This window comes from Hippopotamus amphibius, chromosome 9, assembly GCF_030028045.1.
Source record: "Hippopotamus amphibius kiboko isolate mHipAmp2 chromosome 9, mHipAmp2.hap2, whole genome shotgun sequence".
Taxonomy (NCBI): domain Eukaryota; kingdom Metazoa; phylum Chordata; class Mammalia; order Artiodactyla; family Hippopotamidae; genus Hippopotamus; species Hippopotamus amphibius.
Window position 1 is genome coordinate 76228946 of NC_080194.1, and position 18596 is coordinate 76247541.

Genomic DNA, 18596 nt, shown 5'->3' on the forward strand with positions numbered 1-18596 from the left:
TTTTTTTCCAAGATGCTTTGCCCCATGTGAGGTAATTCTTCATTATACATTCATTTGGTTCTCTGTTGCCCTTGCAAGTTTAACAGCCTTCAAAATTGGATGCTTCTCACTGGTTCCATAATGAAGTAGCAGTTTGTCTCCAGATCCAAATCCAGGTGAAGCTGTGCTAACTTGAAGCCCGGCCTTAAGCACCTGGAGAATGTTAAGTATCTCTGGGTGTAGGAAACCCTTGGATGTCACCAAAAGGGGTAAAAAAAAGTTCTTTCAATAGCGTGTGGAGGTGTGAGGCAGTGAGGAAGGAGGGGGGCAGAGACCAGGGACGTTCACTAAAATTAGAACCTCTGACAGCGAGGGCAGCCCCCCATCCCTGCTGGCTCCATCCTCCCCTCCGAGTGACTGAGATGCTGAGGTGAGGCTGGGAAGCCAGCTGCTCTCTTTTAAGAGGCTCTTCACTGAATTTTTACTGTTTTAGGCACAGGGATTTCCTATTTCTACTATGTCACTTAAATCTCCTGATCCTGTGAAAGAGATTCTGTATAGACTCCCATGTAAAGCGCAATCACAGCATGTCTCAGCAACACTGACTACGTCTCCGGGGCCACACAGCTCTTTAATACTTGAACCTGGATCTGCCTGGTCCTGGCTCCAGTGCTCTGAGCCATGAGCTCTTCCTACGTGAGGTTCTTTCTTTTTTCCATTAGGAGGAATTACGTGTTCCATGAGACCTACCAAGGCTGAGGTGCTTTCTGAAGGTCCCCTTGGCTCCGGGCCTCCCACCCCATACCCGGTGGGGCACCTGCCCTCTCCCTTTGCTCCCACAGTCAGCACTGCTCTGAGACAGGCCCTATGCTCTGGGCGCCCCATCAAATGGGGTTTTTTTGATCTCACTTTGACCGGTACCTCGGTCTGGAGAACAGGGCTCCCCTCTGTTCGTACGTCCGTTTCCATAACAATATTGATTTTGTTCCCTGAGCTGGTCCCTGGCATCCTGGGGACAGCATCTTCACTGGTTCCTTTAGGAACCATCATCCCTGGCTGGTCCTGCTACTTTCACATAGAGCCCCTGGCTGGAGGGTCCTTTCCATCGGCATCCCCACCCTCACTCCCTTCACTTGATAGCGCATCCTGCCCCATCTTGGGCGATGCCAGCTGTCAGCTTCCTGCTTGGGCATCAGTGGGTCATTAGATTGATTCTTGGGAGCTGCGCTTGCCTTCGGCAGGACCCCTGCTATTAGTCTGCACTGCTGGGTCTGTTTGCAGCCCTGCCCAGGTGGTCGTCCAAGATATCCCTTCTTAAGGAGATTCCGAAAGAGGGTGAGGACAATGTTGAAGACTCGGAGGGTGCTATTCAATGGTCGAATTCACTGTTTTTCTAATTAAAACTCAGCCTGCCCTCTAATCCAGAGGCCCTCATTGAAGAGTCAGTGCTGTGGAGGCTGCAAGCCCTCAACCTCCTTTTATCCCCATCGCACCCAGGCCCACAAATCCATCAGCCCTAGCACAGCCTTGCAGCAGAGGCTTGGATGTCGCTGGGCATCCTGGCAGGTGGGGAACATGGGGTGAATGTTGCAAAGACAAATCCCTGTTTTTTTTTTCCTGGATCATATGGTGGTTTTATTTTTAATTTTTTGAGGAACCTCCATACTATTAGCCACAGTGGCTGCATCGTTTTACATCCCACAAACAGTGTGCAAGGGTTTCAGTTTCTCCATATCCTTACTAATAATTGTTATTTTCTGTATTTTTTTTTACAATGGCCATTCAGACACATGTGAGGTGATGTGTCGTGGTTTTGACTTGCATTTCACCAACAATTAGTAATGTTGAGCATCTTTTCATATACCTGTTGGTCATTTGTATGTCTTCTTTGAAGAAATGCCTATTCAAATATTTGGCCCATTTTTAATTACTTGTTTTTCTTCTTTTTGCTATTGAATTGAAAGAGTTCCTTATATATTTTGGATATTAACCCCTTATCAGATAATGGTTTGCAACATGCATATATGGTCAATTGATCTTTGATGTGTTGCCATAAATACACAATGGGGGGAGAATAGCCTCTTCAAAAAAATGGTGTTTGGAAAATTGGATAACCGCTTGCAAAACATGAAGTTCAGTCTCTATGTTACATTATACGCGAAAATAAACTCAAATAGATGAAAGCCTTAAATGTAAAAACTGAAACTGTAAGATTCCTAAAAGAAAACGTAGAGGAAAATCTTCATGACATCAATCTTATCAATAATTTCCCAGATCTGACACCAAAGCCACAGACAACAAAAGCAAAAAAAGGCAAGTGGGACTACTTCAAACTAAAACAATTTTGCACAGTAAAGAAAACAATCAACAGAGTGAAAAGGCAACAGAGTGAAAAGTCCCTATTCTTGATCCGAGGGCCACGTCCTGGCCACTTGTCAGGTGTGAAGTGAAGACACAAAGTACTGAAAGAAGTATGGATTTGGAGTTGGGAAAGCTGGGTATCTAGGCCTCTCTGCAGTCGGTGTGACTTTGCACAGATCACAATCGCTTGGCCTGAGCTGCCTTTTTTGTAAAAGGAAGAGGATGATGGCTGTCTTGCCCTTCAGGAAAGATGGCTGTAAGGATTAAATATTGTTGCTTCCCAACGGGGGTGATTTGCTGCAGGGACATTTCATAGCATCTGGAGTCATGCTTGGTTTTCACAGCTGGACCTGGAGTTGTCTTCTGGTATCTGGAGGGTAGAGGTCAGAGCTGCTGCCAAACGCAGGCACCGGGAGCCTCCCACGGTGGAGAAGCTTCCAGCCCCACATCTCAGGAGTTCACGTTGAGAAGTGAATTCATTTAATGTGTCCCAGATGTTAGGGCCCCGCACCAAACAGACTGCACCCTGCTCAGAAGGGGCCCCCAGGAGGTAGGCGCAGAGGCACAGAATCCTGTTCCTGCTGCTCCCTCATGGCCTCCACCCCAAGGTCACCCCAAATAGTGGAGGGGCGGCCTCACAGACCATCTCCCTTGGGGGCTGGGAGGCCTGGGCAGCCCTGACCGAAGCCCCAAGTCTCTGAACGGCGGGCATGCGTGATTTACCAGCGAGTGTGCTGCAGGCCAGCCCTGGTCTCTGACCTCCACACGCACTGGGCTGGTGGAAGCTGCTTTAAGCAGGAAGGTTGGGGGCTTAGATTTCGAGGCCCTTGGACGTGAGCCTGAGCCCTGGCTCTGCCTCCTATCAACTGAATAAACACGGGCAAGTCATCTGATGCCAAGCCTCAGATTCCTGACCTGAAAATCAGAAGATAAGCGGTTCAGCAGGGTCCCTGTCACAAGTTGGAGCTGGATGGTAGTCGTAATTGTTGGTGTAGTAAATGGTTTAATTATTATTACTGGTAATGCTAATATGGTTATTTTTTATCACCATGCTATGAACTGATACCTTTTTATCTGCTCAAAGGGAGACCCTATTTCCAGTGATTCTCAACCCTTATGTGTAATAGAGTCCCCTGAAAATCTTTTTTTAAAATAAGGATGCCCCAGCCCATGTGCATTGAACTGACTTCCCTGGAGGCCCAGCCTGGGCACAGGCTGTTTTTGTTTTTGTTTCATTAAAGCCCACCAGGTAATTCTAATAAGTAATCAGAATTGAAAATGGATCTTTTTATGCAATACTGCTGGCCTAACCCTCCCGAGGACCGAGGTGGCGTTGAATATTCCAATGGACACTAGGGGAGAGGCAGCGTGGGGGTCTATTCCAAGTCCTGGGGCCTTTCCACACCACTGTCTGGCTTCCTTCCTCAGCACCCTCAGAGGAGGCCCCCTGGGTGTGCAGCACCTCTTGGCTGGCCCTCTGGTTATTAGAGGAAGGTCGGCGCAGATGAAACAGGAGAAGAGGCCCTGTCATTTCTCTGCCCGAGTCCTTCTTAGTTGTTGGTGATTACCGTGACTTAACTTCCCTGAGTACAGTACTTTACATCACTTCATGCTAATCAATTTATTTAATGAATGTGTGGTCTGAAGTCACCTGTTGCAGTAAATTAAAAGCACCCTCTGCAGAGATATAGGGCTTTCTTAAGGGTTGAGCTGAGGCCTCCCAGTCTCCGTGGCAGAGGGTTTGTGGAGTCTGCTTTTCACTGATTTGGGGTGGCTTTAGGGTGAAGCCTGAGAGCAGCAGGAATAGTTCTGCTCACATAGCTCACTCTCTGCCCTTACCTCCTGGTTAGGCTCCGTGAGAGCAGGGCTCAGTCTGTTTACTCTGGACCCCGACATCTAAAAAAATCCTAATGAAATTTTTTAAATGAAAAAAATTACCACTGTGCCTACGCTTCTTTTTGACATAGTAAACACAAATCAAATATTTTTAAAAAATTCAGTAAACAAGTAAAGGGAAGATAATGTATGTGTGTGCATATATATGTATATATGCATCCATAATTTTAAAAATATATAATAATAAATTAGAAAGGTAAGAGGGGATTCTTTACAGTTGCTAAAACTTCTACTAGAAATAAAGTAGACATTTAAAATAACAGTTCTGGTCACAACAGAAACAGAAAGTTAAGAGTTATACAGTATTACATAAGATTTAAAGATATAAGCACTCTATAAACCAATGCAGCACAAGAGTATAAGATTAAGACAAAAGGCTGTGCTCATAACATAAAAAGTCTAAAGAAAGAAGTATATAGTATTAAGAAGAGGAAATAACCAAAAAATAAAATAAAATGTAAAAATCCATCGAGAAACCAAGCACCACACTCGGAGGGCTGGAGAACTCAGGTTTATTAAGCCGGCGGCTCCAGAAGAGCTAATGCTTCAAAGTTCTGGGCCCTCAACTCAGGGTGTGTTTACTTTTATAGTGCACATGTTTACAGAGCATGGAAGTTTCCAAACAGAAACTTACAAGAGCAGGTGCAGAACATTCCACTTTTTAGCAAAACATCTTAAAGTTACATTGGATTGCTAGGTCATCCTGTTTTTTTGTTTTGTTTTGTTTATCTTGGTGCAGCAAGCATATTTCACAAAAGCAAAACAAGCATGGAGTTATTTTCAGTTGAGTGCAAGTTTCTAACTTTCCTCTTCAATCCCCCCCTTGATGCCCCTTAAATCTTATAAGGCATCAACTTCTTGATCTTCTAAGCCCAGGGGATGATAACCTCTTAGGGCTAGGAGACGTGTGGTGGCCCTTCTATCCACGGTGGCCTCAGCTAGGCTGGGAACTACCCTCATGAATAAGGGCAAGAGGCAAGGTAAAAGGAGACAGGTCCCAAGGAGGAGTAGGACTATTTCCACAAGCATTTTGAATCCCCCTAGGTAAGAAAACCAACCCCCAAATAGTTCTCCGGGATTCCATCCTTTCCAAGTCTGGACTGGGTCATGAGCTATTTTAGTCATCTTGTCGGTTATGTCTTCTATAACCTTGCCCTTATCATCTATCTGTAGGCAGCAGTTACTGAGATTGAACTTCCCACAGATGCTCCCCCCCCACCCCCGCCCCCGCCCCACAGCCCGTAAGTAATCTAGGGCCAGGCAATTCTGATAAATAGCACCACGCATCTTGGTTTGTTGTCCTGCCAACAAATTAAGATCCTTGGCTGTTTCATTAGTAATGATTTCAACCACTGCCTGGAGCTGGATAATTCTGTTAAGCATGTAAATTGGGGTTCGGTAGCCCCAGGACCCATCTTCTGCCCAAGTGGCTGGCCCATAATATTGGATTATGCATTCAGGAGGCCACTCATCATTTTTCCAGTTTCCAATCTGTAGAGAACTGTGCTTCCTGCTGAGGCCTCTGCCTTCATAAACTGGGACCCCTAATGCTTCACCTGGGGCTAAGGGGAGTAGGAAAAAAGAGGGGCAGGTAGTCCCCAATATGCATGCCCCTGACCAATTGGCTGCCAGGACTGAATAGGCATTAGCCCCACAAATCCAATATAATCCTTCTGGAACAGGCCACTGGCCTTCGGTGCACAAGTCATTCCATCTGGTCTTTAAATTGGGGAAGCTTGCTAGAGGGTGAGGATTAGGCTCTGTATAGTTTGGGCTTCCCCACCAGTCTGAAGTATGAGTAGTTGTATTTTAGTGTTTTTGGCCTAGGCAAGTGAGGTTTCCTACTGGAATATTGAATAATGGGCCCCACCACGCCAGGCAGTTCCTGCCGATTATGGAAGTCTCCAAATGCCAAACCCCGACCCTGGTTGCCTTGAATACCCCTGAGTTGTTGAAGGGTCTCTGGGGATCTAATTCTTTAGCTTCCCAGGGCCATTGGTCTCCCATATTAGTTCCTCCACACACATAGCAAGAAGTAATCATCAATGTCTGGGCTATGGTTTCTGCTAGGGCTGTGAATAGGTTTTTAGTTCTGACTGAAATAGGTGGAGGACCCACTTTCTATTTCTTCATAAAAAGAGTGGAAGAGCTTGTGTGTAGAAGCCTGGAGTGGAACAGAAATACTCCGGAAACCCAACACAGCTCCTGGGTCAATACCCCCCCATTGATATAAATACCGATTTTGAGACCATTTTTCCACTTTGAGTCTCCAGGGTTGAAAATAGTGAAATTGACAGGATTACACATACCTAGTTTGCAGTTGGGGTCAACAGTTTCTTTTTGAAGGAGAGCTGTCTTGCTTTGACTCTCCCAGGTTGCCCGTGGGACACGACTCCAGGAAGGGCAACCATAGCAGGTGGGTGGGGCTGGGGCCTCTTCACACATATATTTGTCATTGAGTCTATACTCTTGTTCGCATAACAAGCCCCCACATTTTATAGTTGCCCGGGGGTTCTTGTTAATAGCAGCACACACATCAAAGTGTACCAGCACCAGAGGTTCTAGGTTGTAATTTGTGTCCGATTGATCAGAAGCCCTCCTTCTTGGTGCCGAACCTCTAGCCAATACTTGTTGGGGGGGGATTGGGGGTCAAAACAGATATATTGGCCTGCTTGTTGACAAATAGAATAGGTCGTTTTGTTATATACACAGGTTCCTTGGACCTCCCCTTGGTAGGAGACGTGAGTATGGTAAAGTAAGGTCCAAGTGACCCCCTAACCTGATCTAGTCATGCGGATGCATGGAGTACATGAGGGGCCTATTTTGCTTTCCAATGTACTGCATCTCAGTAGGATATAAATCGCTACTACACAGAACATTTGATCCCACTTAATAATTCTGTTACCTTTGGGTAGATGATAGCCAACACGACCCCTTGTGTTTAGCCTATAGAAAACATCAAGGCCAGTGGTGCAACCAATCCCTACAAGCCAGGGTGTCATCGTAACCCTGACTCTTAGATGTCCCTCGTTGAATTCCTCAAGCTTCTACCGTGGGTAGACCAGTCAGCCCTGGAGTGACTGGAGCAGGGCTGAAGATCTCAGACAGGACTCCGTTGTCTCCGTAGGAAGACCCAAAGCGGCTGGTTCGGATGAACTTTGGCAGTCCAGGTCCCTCGCCCTTCTAGAGGTGCTGCTCTCTTCACCCGGGTGTGGTGGATCCACTGGGTGACTCCTGTAACTTTAACAGAAGTAGGGGTTGCCAAAACAACTGTATGAGGGCCAGTCCAAACTGGCTGGAGTGGTGCCTTCCTCCAATCTTTTACCCATACCTCATCTCCTGGCTGATAGCGATGAACCCAATTGCCCAAGGGAATGGGAGTCCTTCCTAAGGTTTCTCGAGTAATACGGTGGAAGACCTTTCCCAGGGCCTGGAGGTGTCGAGACATCTCCAGGTCTGCTAGTTATTGGGGGTCTCCCTTGAGCTTCCCTATCACTGGAGGAGGTCTCTCGTATAAGATCTCAAAGGGAGAATAGCCTGAGGACCTCGTGGTGTATTGGGCTCGACTTTAGGCTAGGGGTAGCATGTCAACCCAAGGTAAGTGGGTTTCCTGACAGAGCTTAGCTAACGTAGTCTTGAGGGTCCGATTCACGCGCTCGACTTACCCTGAGCTTTGTGGTCTGTAAGCGGTGTGGAGCTTCCATTTGACTCCCAGTGTCTTGGACAAAATCTGGACTATCTCATACACAAAGGCTGGCCCATTGTCAGACCCTATGGAGAGAGGTAGCCCATATCTGAGGATTATGTCTCTTAGTAGGGCCTTGGCCACCTCTCGTGCCTGTTCAGTGTGCATGGGGTAGGCCTCAGCCCATCCCGAGTAGGTGCAGACTATCACAAGCACATACTTATAGCCTCGTTAAGGCTTGACTTCAGTAAAGTCCACTTCTAAATCTTCAAAGGGCAATGTCCCAACTGTCTGCACCCCTGGCTGGCATTGTCTTGTGCACAAGTCACGCACCTAGCACTGATCTGGGCACACAGGGTTTGGAGCTTAGGAACAAAATAGTAGCGGCTCAGTAGACTTTCTAGTGCAGTTTTCCCTAAATGAGTTATCTCATGGTGTTGCTTCACCAGCTGGACTGCTATAGCACTGGGGACAAAGAGTCTTTGGTCTGGAAGCTTCCACCAGCCCTCTTTTCCTTTAGTTCCTCCCTCACCTAAAGCCAATTGATCTTCTTTGGTATATCTCAGGGATGGGGGCAATTCTGGTGCCAAGAGGACCTTAGAGATTGGTTCAGGGCCCAGTGTGGGACTTGGTTGGGTCGCCGCCTCCTTGGCAGCCTGGTCAGCCAACCGATTTCCTTTGCTGACTGGATCAGTTCCTTTCTGGTGGCCTTTGCAATGGATGACCACCACCTGGGAAGGCTTCCAAATTACCTCTAAGAGCTGAAGGATTTCTTCTCTGTTTTTGATCCCTTTCCCCCCTGCTGTTAGTAGTCCCCTTTCTTTATAGATGGCTCCATGAACATGCAAAGTAGCAAAGGCATACCTTGAGTCTGTGTAGATGTTGACTCCCTTGGGCGGGTAAGTGGCTCAGGAGAGTGTAAGGGTTCGGAATCACTGGATGGATGGTGATCACTGCGTTGTTGACAGCACGGAGGTCCTGGTTGGGGTGATAGTCATTCCCTCCAGGCTTCTTGACTGGTAGGAGCAGAGTGTTCCAGCGAGACTGACACTCGATCAGAATTCCAGTGTCACGCAGGCATTGGATGTGGTCCCGAATTCCCAGATGTGCCTTTCGCGGTACTGGATATTGCCTCTGCCTGACAGGAGTGGCCCTTGGCCTCAGGTCCACCACAATGCGTGCATGGGTTTTGGCTAAACCTGGGGGCCCCTTTTCTGCCCAGACAGTAGGGAACTCTTCTAGCAGGCTAGGTGGATTCGTTTGTTCTCTTCCTGAAGAATAGAGATGCCATTCATCTTCCCTGGGCACGGTCACAGCCATTATCAGAGCTGGTTTGCTCCCCAGGGTGAGGCTTGCGGGCTTCCTGGGGACAAAGGTGATCTGTGCCCCGAGTTTTGTCAGCAAGTCTCTGCCCAGCAAGGGAATGGGGCACTCTGGTAAGTACAGGAATTCATGGGTCACTAGGTGGCCCCCTAGCTGACATGAGCGGGCCTTGCCGAATGAGCGGGCAGTCCTGTCCCCTGTGGCCCCAATGATAGTTGCTGTTTGACCTGTGAGGGGAGCCACAGGTGTGGTCACCACAGAGTGTTCAGCTCCAGTGTCCACCATAAAAGTCATTGATTGGCCCCCTACTCTCATTGAGACCATAGGCTCCCGGGGGCCCAGGATCAGGTAGCCCGGTCCTCCCTATCCCGATCCTACTCTGGCCAGGCCGATAAGGTCTTGGAAGGCTGGCTCAGACTGGTACCTTCCTCTGCTGGGTTGACTGAACTTCTTTGACCCTTTAGCTGTCCCTCTATGATGGGGACATTCATTCTTTGAGTGTTCGGTCTCGTTGCAATAGGCGCACTGGTTGCGACATAGCGCCAGTCTCCTCTTGGCTTCCCCTTTCCGTGGGGGACCAGTCTGCTTTACTAGGCCTGGGTTCTCCAGTGCGGCGGGCAGCAGGGACACTTTCTGCTTCATGCGCTTGTCAGCCACCTTTTGGGCTTCTTGGTCGTGGTTCACAAACACCTTGTTTGCGACTTCCAGCAGCTGGGTGGCATTCATTCCAGCAAAGCCCTCAAGCTTCTGAAGCTTACGGCGGATGTCAGCATGAGACGGGGCCATGAACGCCGTGTTGACTATGCATTGGTTTTCCCGTGCTTCAGGGTCAAAAGGGGTATACACCTGGAACGCCTCACACAGTCTCTCGTAGAACTCCATGGGTGATTCATCTGACTTTTGGTGCACTTCTGTTGTCTTGGACTTGTTGGTTGGTTTTCTGGCTCCTGCCCTCAGTCCTTGCAGCAGGGCTTGTCGGTATTTATCAAGAAAGTCCTTCCCGTCCTGGGCGCTGAAGTCCCAGTTGGGTTGATCGTCCGGTGCAGCCCTCAGGGCCCAGGCTGCAGGATCTACTGTAGCAGCTGGTGCTGCCCTTGGAGCCATTTCCATGCCTTTGACAGGATCCGGCGGCATTCCTGGGTGTTGAAGAGAGCCAGGAGAATATGGCAGCAGTCGTCCCAGGTAGGTTGGTGGGTATAAAAAATGGACTCAAGGAGGTCAGTCATTGCTTGTGGCTTCTCCAAATAGGATGGGGTGTGGTGTTTCCAGTTGAGAAGGTCGGTGGTGCTAAAAGGCTGATAATAAAGGACTGAGCGTCCTGCCTGGACGGAGCTGTCCTCATTGACCTGGCATGGGCCTACGGCCTCTCACGAGGGCATCTGCAGGGCTGTGGGCTTTTGAGCTGATTGGTTGGCCAAGCGAAGTCACCACGGGCTTGGAGGGCACTCTGGATATGGAGGCAGTGGAGACACAGATGGCAGAGGGCTGTCTGGTAAAGGGTGAGGAGGCTGAATGGGAACTGGCGGAGCAGCTGGCATATAGGGCGGAGGCACAGGGGGCTCTTCTTCAGGGTCTGCTTGGTGGATAACCTTTGCCAGCTTTTCTTTGCTTGTCCTTGGAGCCGGTTGGGCCATGAGGACCCTACACTGTCCCTGCCTATTTGCACAGAACTGAACACAAGGAGGCAGCTGAACGACAATTTGCAACCAGGGATCTATGTATGGAAACTGGTCTGGGTGCCCGGGGGGTCCCTGTCACTACTTGGTACACAGCTCTAACTGTAGGAAAGTCTAGAGTACCCTCCGCGGGGCATCCCACCCTGAAGGTGGGCCATTCTAACTCGTACAGGGTGCAGAGCTTTCCCGAGGTCATCTTAACCCCATAGTCTCCAGAAAAACCTTTCTTAAAGTTTTTCATCATACAATCCAAAACAGTCAGCTTAGAGGAACGTGCCCCCATGTGGACAAGTGTGGTCTACCTCTTTGACCAGGGAGGAGAGGGGCGCGCACGGGAAGGGCCTTATAACCCAGGTTGTACTGATGTCGCTACGCCTGGAAAGCCCAGTATTCCCAGACAGCACGAGTACATGCCTCCTTGAAGATGGCCCTGATCGTTAAATGTCTCAGGGAGACAGGGCTGAAAGGAGGCTTTTTTTGTTTTTGTAATGGGGTTTGAGGAGGAATAACTTCAGGTGGGGCTCCAGAGGGGTCTGGGGTGATTGACCCTCTTATGGGCACTGAGCAGGCGGAGGGAGCAAGTATGCGTACTCCTCGCCTAAGGGAAGAGCCTGAAATCCTTGGGGAATCAGGGGATTATGAAGGAAAGGTGACAGAGGAAGGCAGCCTTGTAATGAGAATCCGAAAGTATACAAGAATGCGTCAGAGTGTGCTGCTCTGCACGGACTGGTCCAGGGGACCAAGAGGGAGGGAGGTACAGATCTTCTGGCAAATGGGGCAAGTCTTTTGGTGAAAATCTAATTTCTCAATAAGTTGGCTCAAAGAGTCAGCTGACAGAAGGGGAGAGTAAGCCTTAAAATTTTGAGAAAATAATCTTGGCGGAGGGCCCTAGGGCAGAAGGGCTGTTTGGACATATACAATTGCTAAATCAAATCAGTAATCAATTGTCTCCCCCCTGCAGCCCCTGTCTATCCCACCCTGTGTTGATGTCACAAAAATAAACAAGGGTGGGTGCCCTCTCTAAAGAGGAGACCATTCAGGTGCCCGCCTGGCTGCATCCCCGTGGGGAACTTAGGTGCCTCTTAGCTTTGGTGGGCCAGTGCAAACTCCTGGCCTGGATCTGACTTGCAGGGAGGGACTGGGTCCCCCAGAGACAGACACCACCCTGAGCCATATGAGGTCAACATGGAACCGCAGGTTAGGGCCCACTCGGACTCCGTAGCCACAAAGGCCGTGGAGCCACACAATAGCCCTGGAACGAGGATGAACCAGGGTGCTCACTCACACACACATTCAGACCAGAGTTTATTACAGTGCCTCCCCCCTCTGGGAAGGTCCCTAACTGGTGGGTGTCTCCCCACTCTGGGAAGGTCCCTAACTGGTGACCTTCTTACTGAAGACTGTAGGAGGTGATCAAGCTCCTCTTCTGTCTGGAGATGGGACCTGACTGGGTTCAGTGCCCTGGGGTCTTACCTGATCCTGTGGCCATTCCTGGTGAGTTGGTCCATCCCTCCAATGAATCCAGTTGGGGCCGGCCATCTGGAGAGTTAGAGCACAGGTCCGAAAGAGAACCTGGAATACCGTCAGGTGCCCCTCCTCATTCGTCTCGGAGCTCCTTCGCTCCGACTCAGCCGAGCCACCAGTCCAGCAGCTCAAGGGGCCGGTGTGGTTGGAATCTCGCTGAGGCCTCCAGAAATGTTGCAGAAATTGGTCCATCGAGAAACTAAGCACCACACTTGGAGGATTGGAGAACTCGGGTTTATTACGCTGGCACCCCAGACGAGCTAACGCTCCAAAGTTCTGGGCCCTGAACTCAGGGTGAGCTTTACTTTCATAGTGCACATGTTTACAAGCATGGAAGTTTCCAAACAGAAACTTACAAGAGCAGGTGCAGAACATTCCATTTTTTAGCAAAACATCTTAAAGTTACATTGGATTGCTAGGTCATCCTGTTTTTTTGTTTTTCTTGGTGCAGCAAGCATATTTCACAAAAGGAAAACAATCGTGGAGTTATTTTTAGCTGAGTGCAAGTTTCTTTCTTCTTCAGTAGTACTTTTTTAAATGAGAAGATTTTTGGTTTGGTTTGGTTTCTGATTTTTGTTTATTTGTTTGTTTTCTTTGCTTTTTAATGAAATAGGCCAGTACTTGAAAATTAGAATGATAAGGGGAAAAAAAAAAGGAACTCCACTGAGAAGCAGACATGAGGCAAAGGCTGTAACTAAGGGCTGGGAGGTTCTGACCCTGCCACGGAGAAGTATAGAAATGGCAGCATCCCTGCTGGGTGGGAGATGGCAGGGGAGTGGTACGGGGCTCTGGTCTTCTGTGTGCACACCTGCAGGGTGTGCTCCACATCTGTCATCCTTATCAGGCCTTCTGGTGAGGGTGGAGTAAGCTGGGCAGCTGGGTCAAACCAAACCCTGCAACCAACTCTCCTGTGAAATGTACCGATTTGCCAAGGGACAGTGAGGCCATGGGATTTCAGGAGTTCTGATCCCACACGCCCAGTTCTGCTTATCTGTAGCCTTCTATAAGAATAAAGTAATGGAAAGGCTTGACCAGATCCCCTTTCTCTTTGGTTTTCACTCCTTGGTCCTCACTGTCTACACGAATTGCCATGGAAAGCAAATGGAGGAAATGCTCTATTACAACTTGGACTTGGGTTCAAATCCTAGCTTTGTTCATTACTAGCTGTGTAACATTTAAACAAATGTATCAACTTCTTTGAACTACAGTTGCCTCATTTGAAAAAGAAGGAGGGAGGATAAAGTTTCTCTTTCTTAATTATGCACGTGAACTATTTTCTAGATTGTAAGCTAATCAAGGCTGTGATCCGTTTCTGATGTGCCTTTGTATCCTCAATACTTGGTAAACTGCCCAGCACATGTGAAGTGTTCAATGTGTGTCTGATAATATAAAAGCTGATTTTTTTTTAGCAGTGCATTACTCTATGCCAGGAATTATGCTGTGCATTTACTCTGATTATATCAATTAATCTTTATAACACACACACATGCATGCACACGGGTTTGTAATATTAATATCCTGATCTGCACATTGGGCTTAGAAGTTAAGTAACTTGCCCAAGGCCACCTACCTAGTTTTGAGTTTTTAATGATAACTTAATGAGTGTCCAGGTTTACAATTAGCATGGAGTTTAGATGGGGTAAGCGAGCACTGAAGGATGGCTTGAATAGCACACCCTCATCATCGATGAGGTTCTCTGGAGCTTGGTCCCCAGCACCTCAGAGTGTCTTCCCAACACTTGTGGTTAAAGCCCCTGAAGGGCAGCGTCTCAGCATGAGCCCTGAGCTAGTTGATCAGGACCCAGATGCACTTCACACCCAGTCTCAGACCTCAAGGTGGGAGCTGTGCCTATGGGTCTTGGACTCTCCACTTTGCCTCTTCCTGCTGGGCAGTACTGAGTGGCCATTCCCTGTCTATACCAATGGAATTGGAACATTGGTGCTGCTCAGAGTCTGGACCTATGACTCTCAGGTCCATAGACTTCCCACATCCACTTGGCTCCAACAGAGAAGTTAGATAGCTAAGCTGCTTGAGGGAGTCAGGAGGCAAAGGGAGCATAAGGAGATGAGGACAGTTGTGTCAGGGCAGATTTATCAGTGCCCGAGAGCTCCTGTCTTAGGGACTCCAGTGCTGACTCCGCAGTATTTCTTTTCTACCTTCCTGTCTAGGAGTCTGACCCTGGAGAGTTGCTTTGAGCTGCCACAACTCCAGATGGAAATATAAGGCCATTTTATCCCCGCAGTTAGCATAAATTGGAGCATAAGCTCAAATCTCAGAGTTTGGGCAGAATCCTCATGCCAAGTATACCAAATGGACCTTCCAGGACATATTGGAACTTAGTAAAGTAAGACAGTCTCTATCCCTCTCCCTCTTGGCAACACACACACACACACACACACACACACACACACACACACACACATATCATCTTCTCTTCCCCTGTTTCCCACAGAAACGAGGGACAAAATCAGTGGATTAAACCATCTTAATTGTTTTTTGAGGGAAAGATTTACTTATGAAATGACAAGAAAATAAAGCTGTGAGAAAAACAGGCTCACCATTGCACTCAGTTCTGCTGAGGAAAACAGGAAAAGATGAGAAAGAAATGAGGCTTAATTTTAATGAAGGGAAATTTGCTGCTGAGTAGAGAGATCGCAGGAAGTGGGGTGCAGACTTCCGAGGAGAGCAGGGCCTTGCGTTCTGTTGTGATGGACAAGACTTGATTCCTTAGAAACCAGCCTCAACACACAAAAGACTGAGAGACAGCAAGTGCTGGATGCAGAGCACAAAACAGAAATCGGCATTGCAGACGAGAAAGGACCCGCTTTCTTCCCAGATGAGCTCTGGCGAGGTTGGTTAAGGACATGCTTTTCTCACTTGGTAATTCCTAGTTTTCTTCCATATGAGCACTCTGAACACTCAAAAGATGCTGTGAATCTTGGCAAGGAGTCTTGCCTCTCTTTTCCCAGAGTAACTTGATAAATTTCCCAATCACGGGTTTCTGGGACATCTTAAAACCTTCATTACCATTTATTACCTATTAATATAATTTTTAAAGTTATATATAAATACGTATATATTCTAATATGCTAAAAGTAGGAAATATATATGCATGTATATATGCATATATGTACATATATATGTATAGCTATAAATATATATATATAATCTCACTATTTTTGTTTCTTTCTGCATTTTGATAGGTGTTAAAATTACTTCAGTGGGAATGGAGTTTGGTTGGAGTAAAAAGGCAAAGGTAAATCGTCTCTACCTGCTAGTTCAAGGTAATAAGCTAACAGGCAGAGTACAGTTGTTCCTCCATATCCACAGTTCTGTATCCTGGGTTTCACATTCGTGGATTCAACCAATAGCGGATCTGTGCTGTGTTTATGATCTGTGGTTGGTTGAATCTGTGGGCTCAGAATCCAGAAGTGGGGAGGGCTGACTGTGAGGCTTGGGCGTCCATGGATTTTGGTACCTGTGTGGGGTCCTGGAAGCTGTCCTCTGCGGATCCTAGGGATGACTGTAATCACGTTTGTAGGTGTTTGAGTAGAACTGGTCTATTGAAAGGTAGGTGGGGCTGGGAACGACCCCAAGTAATACAGTCTAACAGTCTGGTATTTAGATGGGCAAACATAGAGGGCACAAAGGATGCCTTGGTGCATATTTAAGCCAAATCAGAACTTCTAATGTTTCCTACCAGAGCACAGTGCGTTCGAAGTAGTGCATAGTGGAAACTTCTGATGCTTTTAATACTAGAAGTTCTAGGATGTGTAAAGGTGTAGATGGAGAGTATATGTAACACTATTTGTAGAATATATGCATATGTATTTACATCTATAATCCTGTATACTATTCTATATGTATCTATAATATAATAGATATAATTCTATATATATTAACATATGTACATATATAGGTGTATATTTTAAAATATATAAATATATTTCTAAACTAAATTTGGTATTTTGTGAGCAAGAAAGGGTTAGCATTTAATAGCCTGTTGAAGAATGAAGCAGTGCCCACTTCTCTGTGGTTTGAGGCTGATTGGTGGGGATTTGACCAACAGATGCAGAGGAGCGAGGCCACAGCAGTGGAGCTGTGCCCAGGCAGCTGGGATGGCCCTGGAGACTGGCCGGCTGGGATGTGGTCAGACAGTAAGGGCTTCTGAGCAGTTCCTTCTAAAAATGATTCCTTCTCTTCCGCAGGAATAGTGCAATAGTGTTTTGTACAGACCCAGAATTCCTCATTTTCTTAGAAGTTCTCCAGAACTTTAGACAACAAAGTTTTTCTTCATCTTGATTCCAGCCCTGCGTTCTTAGATAATTGATTTTTTCACTTTGGCTGAGCAGAGGCAGCATGGCTGTAATTACAGAGTGGTGGCATGCCATCCCTAAATCTTTTTTTTTTTTTTAATTCTCCCAGAAATGGCTCACACCTTGGGTTTGAGCGCTGTGGAGGCAATCTCTTCCGACTGTTGAACAGGCAGGGATCAGACAGCATTTGCAGTAAAAAGGGGGAAGAAAAGGACCCTCTTCAAATATTCAGGGAGAGCCACAAAATGCTGAAGTAAACCCTAATCAGGAATTTTAATGAGCAAAATAAAATATGAAATCTGTGTGATTAAAATCAAATCTTTCCCCTTCTGCTCTGCTAAAGCAGACTGCCAGATGCCAGCATGAGGAAGGCACCGGGTGGCCTTTTGTGCTTAATTACTGCCAGGGCTGCTTCTGAGTTCAAAGCACCCCCTCCCCAACCCCCCATGGGCTGATGGAGAGCTTGAGAGAACACAGGGGCTACCTTCTGAGGGACTTAGAATCCTGGACAACAAATAATACTCATTTCACTGAATTGAAGAGATCCAAGCCAGTTTGACTTCAAATACATGTCCCTGTTGGGGTGCGGGACAAGTTAGGGGAAAGTTGAAAGGTGGAAGCACTGTCTGCCATCCCAGGACCACCCCTCAGTGGCTCCTCCTTCCTTGTTGCTCTGTCTCCCTCTTTAATTGCTCCCATTCTCTCTTCATGGGTCTCAAACCTACAAGCTTGGGCATTGGGTGGGGGAGGCCTCCATCCAAAATAAGAGGGATGTCTGGAATGCAACGTCCACTGTGTGCATGGTGGCTCGGTGGGTGCCCCTGCCCATTTGGAGAGGAGGCTGGTTCTGTCACCTCATCACCTGACCTCTGGTGCTGCCTGAAGGTCACAAGTCACACCACCCAGAAATGTTTTCTTCTTAGTGCTCGCAGAGGTTGCTGTTCTTGGGTGCCTGTGGACTTGAGATGCCTATTTATGCTGTGTCTGCCTTTCAGTTCAGTTCAGTCCATATTATCTTTTCATTTACCTTCAGATTTATTTCACTTCAAGGGGTGATTTCATCACCTTTGTCCTTTGCGAGGAACAAGGGTGTTTTGCGTAAGCATTCGAGTTGAGTGGAACACAAGGGGGCCGTGAAGACCCTGCAGAAATCCAGTCTTCTGCTTTTCAGATGAGGAGGCGATAATTGATGTTTTGCCACCAGATACCCCTGTGTGGATGGGGAAGCTGGTACAGCTCTGCACATGCATTTGCCCAGCTGGTCTATTGTGAGTAAGAGAAACAGGAGGCTGGCAGATGTGGACCACAGGTAGCCACGCCTCTGGGTGATCAGGTGGCCAATGTGCCACTGAGCTAGTTCTCTTCCCTGCTTTTTTGGTCCAACCCATGCTGTGTGCCTTATAATTAGATATATCAACAGCCTTTTTAAATTGAAGTGTAATTGATATACAATCTTGTGTTAGTTTCTGGTCTACAGCAAAGAGATTCAGTTTCATACATATATATTATTTTTCATTATAGGATATTACAACATATCAAATATTCCCTGGGCTATACAGAGGGACCTTGTTGTTTGTCTGTTTTATATATAATATTTTATATCAGCTGAACCCAAACTCCTTATTTATTCCTCTCCTTCCCTTCCCCTTTGGTAACCATAAATTTGTTTTCTATGTCTATGAGTCTATTTCTGTTTTGTAAATAAGTTCATTTGTGTCATTTTTTAGATTCCACATATAAATGATATCATATGTTGTCTTTGTCTTTCTCTAACTGCAGTTTGTGTAATAATGTCTAGGTCCATCCATGTTGCTGCAGATGGCATTATTTCATTCT

At 47.2% G+C, this 18596-nt stretch overlaps 1 protein-coding gene across 3 annotated transcripts in view; it reads left to right on the forward strand.

Annotated features, from left to right (window-relative positions):
* OPCML (opioid binding protein/cell adhesion molecule like) overlaps positions 1-18596 on the forward strand; it is a 1059893-nt gene that overhangs the window by 182978 nt on the left and 858319 nt on the right. The gene's annotated exons all lie outside the window — the stretch shown is intronic.